The 6,096-nt window shown below is 46.2% G+C and overlaps 1 pseudogene; it reads left to right on the forward strand.

Moving 5' to 3' along the window:
- Positions 1-2,041: 2,041 nt before the first annotated feature.
- On the forward strand, positions 2,042-5,628 carry LOC783164 (claudin-6-like; annotated as a pseudogene).
- Positions 5,629-6,096: the final 468 nt, after the last annotated feature.

A 6,096-nucleotide genomic window follows, 5' to 3' on the forward strand; every position in this document is an offset into this window, starting at 1 on the left:
GGGGGCGTGTTCCTAGGAGTCCCAACCCCTGCACATCTGGAAGGAGCAGCAGAGACCTGAGCTGTGAGCCTAGATCTAAGACCCTGCAGTTCTTCCTGGCACATGCTAATAATATTTGCATGAATAAACTCTGTACAAACATTACTAATATTCCTTATATATCAAGATAACTAACGGCATTTGTTCTCTTGTCATGGGCCATTAATACTTATTAGTCATTCTTGTTGCTATTATAATGCCCTCGTGCCAAGACATCTGCAAGGCTCTGCCCATATTTGAGCACTTGGCTCTTTACAGTGGAAGAGCGAGTGCATGACAGGCAAGTTTTAGTTTCAGATTCTCCACTTGCTGCCTGAATAGATTCTCTGAATTCCTCCTCCCTCATGAATTAAAAAAAAAAATATATATATATATATATAATAGTTGAATATAGAAGAGAACATATTATTTACAATATAGCAATTCAAAGTAATGATTTTTTTGCAGATTATAATTGCAAGATATTCATGACATAGTGGTAAGCAGGAGAAGCAGGTCACAAAGTATTGTTTATTTATAACAGGATAGAATGCTTAGCTTAAATGGATCGTAAATTCTCTGTGATTCCCAAGATATAAAGTTCAAAATCAGGCAAAATTAATCTAAGGTGAGAGAAGTTACTATAACGGTTCCCATTTGGAGGGTATGATCTGCAAGAAAATATGAAAAAGATTTCCAAGTACTGGAAGTGTTCTATAATTTGATCTGCAAAGTGGTAAACACATGTACTAATTAGTAAATGGTCAGTAGGCTATACAGTTAGGATATGTTAAAGATAACATACCATTCTATATTGTCCTGCACCTTGACTATTTTTTTTGTAATACTACACATTCAGTCTTGAAGATCTATTCATTTTTAGCTCCTATATCTGAAGCGTCTTTACACTTCTTCAGCAGTCATTCCATTCTATGATGTGCCATGGTTTATTCAACCAGTTCCCTATGGATAGACATTTTGGCTACAAAACGCTTTTTTAAATTTTTATTTATGTATGGCTATTCTGGGTCTTCATTGCTGTGTGGGCTTTTCTCTAGTTGAGGAAAGCAGGGGGATACTGGCTAGTTGCAGTTGCAATGCCCGGACTTCTCCTTGCTGCTGAGCATGGGCTCTAGGCAAATGAGCTCAGTAGTTTCGGTTCCCAGACTCTATAGCACAGGTTCCACAGGTGTGGTGTGGCACACGGGCTTAGTTGCTCTGCATCGTATGGGATCTTCCCAGATCAGGGATCAAACCTATGTTTCCTGCATTGGCTGGAGGATTCTTTACCATTGAGCCACCAAGGAAGCCCCAAAATGCTATTTTTGAATACACCATAACCAATACCTGAAGTCCACAACTACATCAGCACCAGTCTCATTGATTCGCTCAGCACATTTATAGAGGGTACCATATGTGCCAGGCCCCCGATGAGATCCTGGAGCTTTACTGGCAAACAACACGTCAAGCTCCCTGCCTTCCCAGAAGCTTGCCAGGAAGAGAGGCACAATGGAAATGACAATAACTATGATACTGTTGTGGTATAATAAAGAACACAATGTATCTGATTTTTGTTCCTGGCACAGAAAAACCTTGGAATTTCCTGAGCCAATAGGAGCATCTATGTTATGCTAGTGAGGTGACTCAAAGTGAACCCCTAGATAGCTTCAGAATGGTGGACTGGGGACTTCCCCTGATAGTTCAATGGGTAAGACTTCATGCTCTCAATAAAAGGGGCCCCAGGTTCAATTCCTGGTCAGGGAACTAGATCCCACAGGCTACAAATAAGACCGCGCCCAACCTACACAAATAAACATTGAAAAAAAAAGAATGGTGGGCTGGTCCCCAGGATAGACCAATCACATTATTAGAGGATTGGAATTTTCCACTTCCAGAGATGGGAGGGGTCTGGAGGCTGAGTTCAATCAGGTGACCAGTGATTTCGTCTGTCTTGCCTTTAGTGATGAAACCTCAATAATAACTCTGGCACTTAGGCTAGAGTGAGCTTCTGGATTGGTGAGCCTATCGTGTGCCTGGAGCATGACACACCCTGACTCCACAGGGAGAAGGCACCAAAGCTGTGTGTTGTCCCTCAGGCTGCATCCTGTGTGTCTCTTCATTTGGCTGTTCCTGGTCTCTATCCTTTACAATCAAGCAGTGGTTGTTAGGACTTTCCTGAGTTCTGTGGGTCATTCTGTGCTGTGCTATGCTAAGTCCCTTCAGTCATGTCCAACTCTTTGTAACCCTAGGGACTGTAGCCTGCCAGGCTCCTGTGTCCTTGGGATTCTCCAGGCAAGAATTCTGGAGTGGGTTGCCATGCCCTGCTCCAGGGGATCTTCCCAAACCAAGGATAGAACCCATGTTTCCTGCGGCTCCTGAATTGCAGCCGGATTCTTTACCGCTGAGCCACTGGGGAAGCCTGTGGGTCATTCTAGTGAAAAACCTAAGAGAGTCATGGGAAACCCTAAATTTGAAGCCAGTTGGTCAGAAGTATGGTTGATCTGGGGACCCCTGACGTGTGGCCGGCAGTTGACGTGAGTGTCATCTTGTTGAGGATTAGTAAAATCTGTTTTTCATGCACAGCAATTAACTTCTGACAACACATGTGTACAAGTTTCTCCTCACACTGACAACCAATCCTCCAACCTATTGGTCTTCAGCTGGGTATCCTACAGTTTAATTCAAGACTCACACTAACAACCTGATCCCACAAGTTAACGGCTCAGCCCCACAACACTGCTCCTACTCTCCCAACTTCTGCTGCCAGTCACAAGCCCAGTTTGTCACCATGCTTCTGACCAACCAGCTATGAATGGAAGATTCCCACAATTCCCTCCTCGTATTTGATAATTTGCTATATTGGCTCACAGAACTCAGAGAAACACTTTACTCAATTTTCCTGGTTTCTCATAAAGGGTGTTATAAAGGATACAGTTAATTGATCAGCCAGACTAAGAGGTACACAGGGCAAGGTCTGAATGGGTCCCAAGCACAGGAATGTCTGTCCCTGTGGAGTTCAAGTGCGGCACCTTCCTGACATATGGAAACTCCCTGAAGGTCATAGTTTAGAGGTTTTTATGGATGTGAGTTTGAGCAAACTCTGGAAGATAGTGGAGGACAAAGGAGACTGGAGTGCTGTAGTCCACGGAGTCGCAGAGAGTCAGACTCGACTTAGCGACTGAACAACAACAATGGAGGTTAAATTACACATGCATGATTGATTAAATCATTGTGGCCATTTGTGATAAACTCAGTATCCAGCCCCGCTCCCTTCTCTAGGAGGTGGGCAAAGGGTGAGACTAAAAATTCTAATGCTCTAGTCACCTGGTTGGTTTATCTGGTAACCAGCTATCTAGGGACCCACCAAGAGTCACCTCATTAGTATAAATTAAACTCAGGTGTGGTTGAAAGGAGCTTATATGAGCAACAAAGAATTATCACCACTAACACTCAGGGAATTTTCCAAGGGTCTCAAAAGCTCTTAGGCCAGGAACTAGGACAAAGACCAAATATTTTATTTCTTATTTTACCACCACGTCACAGGGACTGAGTCTGTTCGTGTTTGGAGGCAGAGGCTAACTCCAGACCTTAGCATCAGAATTGAGTAACTATACCCAGCTGGGGGTGGAACAGAACAGTTACGGTGTAAGACCACCCAAGCCACGGTCAGAGGGTGCCTCACTGCAGTGGCTTCTCTTGTGGAGCACAGGCTCTAGGGTGCTCAGGCTTCAGCAGTTGCAGCGCAAGGGCTCAGCAGTTGCTTCAGGGCTCTAGAGCACAGGCTTAATAGTTGTGGCTCACGGGCTTAGTTGCACTGAGGCATGTGGGATCTTGCTAGACCAGGGATCAAACCCATCTCTCTTGCATTGGCAGGCAGATTCTTCACCACTGAGCCACCAGGGAAGCCCAGGTTTCAGAAGTTTGAAACAGATTTTCCCATAGCAGCTGTATTACACTGGTGATTCCAATCTCAAACTGATCTGCGAAATGTTATTCAATTTATAACAAAGCTGTCCCCTAATCCTATGAACTAAACAGAATCCTTTCAACAAAACTCGATTTTCACTAAGTCAACCAGAGTTGGGTTTTGTCTTGTCATTAATAATCTTGTCTGATTAAAAAAAAAAAAAAACTATAAGAACCTGAATCCTTGAGAATGTATCTCCTTTCCTCCCCTGCCCCACCCCCACACACATATCCTATAGCCACAGCAACAGAAAGGGAATCATTTTTTTCTCTCCTTGAAGCTGCTTTTTTGACCAAGAGACTTCTAGGAAACTAACTTACATATAGGAATCCTCATGCTGTGTAATTACAAGGATGACTAATACTGTTTTCAGCAATAAAAAATAAACGGACTTGGGACTTCCCAGGTGATCCAGTGGCTAAGACTCCCTACTTCCAAAGCAGAGGGCCCAGGTTCCATCCCTGATTGGGGAACTAGATCCCACATGCCTCAGCTGAGAGCTCATATGCGGCAACTAAAGACCCCGCACGCAGCTATGAAGATGCCCCTTGAGCCGCAACTAAGACCCGGTGCGGTCAAATAAACACATGGACTGTGCTGTGCTAAGTTGCTTCAGCCATGTCCGATTCTTTGGGACTCCATGGACTTTAGCCTGCCCAGGCTCCTCTGTCCATAGAATTCTCCAGGCAAGAATACTAGAGTGGGTTGCCATGCCCTCCTCTAGGGGATCTTCCCGACCCAGGGATCGAATCTGTGTCTCTTATGTTTCCTGCATTGGCAGGCAGGTTCTTTATCACTGGTGCCACCTGGGAAGCCAAATAAATACACAAATAAAAATAAATATTAAAAGAAAAAAAAATAGACTCAGCCAGCTACTCCAAATCTTTGTGGACTCCTTTGCTGCTCAACCTCACCATGGACTCCTCTGGTTTGCAAATACTGGGGATATCCTGATGCTGCTTGGCTGGGTAAATGTCGTCATGTCCTGCACCCAGCCCCTGTGCAAGGTAAACGTTTTCATCAGCAATGGCCTTGTGGTGGCCCAGGTGGTGTGGGAGGGGCTTTGGATGTTCTAAGTGGATGCAGTGCAAGGTGTACAACTTGCTGCTGGCGCTGCCCCAGGACCTGCAGGCTACCTGAACCTTCTGCATCATCTCTCTACCTGTGGTCCCGCTCGGCCTGCTGGTCTACCTCGTGGGAGCCAAGTGCACCCCCTGCATGGAGGACAAGGATTCCAAGGCTTGTCTGGTGCTCATCTTCCAGATCATCTTTGTCATCTCAGTGGTCCTGACCCTGATCACCGGGTCCTGGACAGCCCACACCATCATCCGGAACTTCTACAATGCCCTAGTGTCTGAGGCCCAAAAGCGGGAGCTGAGGGCTTCCGTCTACCTGGACTAGGCGACTTCTGGCCTATTGTTGCTCAGTTGGGGGCCACTGTCCTGCACCTGCCCTTCCTGGGGTGGGGGGTCCTAGGGCTCCAGTCATTATATGGCCTGATACTCACCATCAGCCCACACATTTGGAGTCCCTCCAAGTGCCCCACTAAGAATTACATCTAATTTGAGTAGGGAAGTGGGGGTTCCTTTGACAGTGGAGCCCAAACCTTTGAGCTGGAGTCAAGGAGATGGTGATCCATGACAATTTGGGGGCTGTTTTTGCTTTTTATTGGGGGTGGGAGGGTGGTGGTTACTTCATTTGATAATCCACGTGGGCTCTGTTACTGGCTTTTTTCAGCTTTGAATGATGGAGCTAAATGCTTCTGAGTTTCTGTATCACTCTCCACCTTGGACAACCCTATCTTAGAGACCAGCCTGGAGCTCCGGGCCCCATGTGAAGGGTGCTTGCTGTCCAGGTGCTCTCATCCTGCCCCCTGCTGATGCTGCAGCAGGGCCTCCCTAGGTCTGTGGGAACAAGCCTTCCCTTGCTGGTCAAGCCTCTGGAACCTCCAGGGGCTCTTGAGCCTCACAGAGCCTCCAGAAGAGCAGATGACAAGTTACTGAAGACCCACCTGCATCCATGTCTTCTGATCTCTGGCTCCTGCATCCTGAGTCATGTCCCCCTGTGCTAACCCCTAACCCTCCTGTCCCCAGCCCCTGTGTACATCTGCC

This window comes from Bos taurus, chromosome 17 (genome assembly GCF_002263795.3).
Source record: "Bos taurus isolate L1 Dominette 01449 registration number 42190680 breed Hereford chromosome 17, ARS-UCD2.0, whole genome shotgun sequence".
Lineage (NCBI taxonomy): Eukaryota > Metazoa > Chordata > Mammalia > Artiodactyla > Bovidae > Bos > Bos taurus.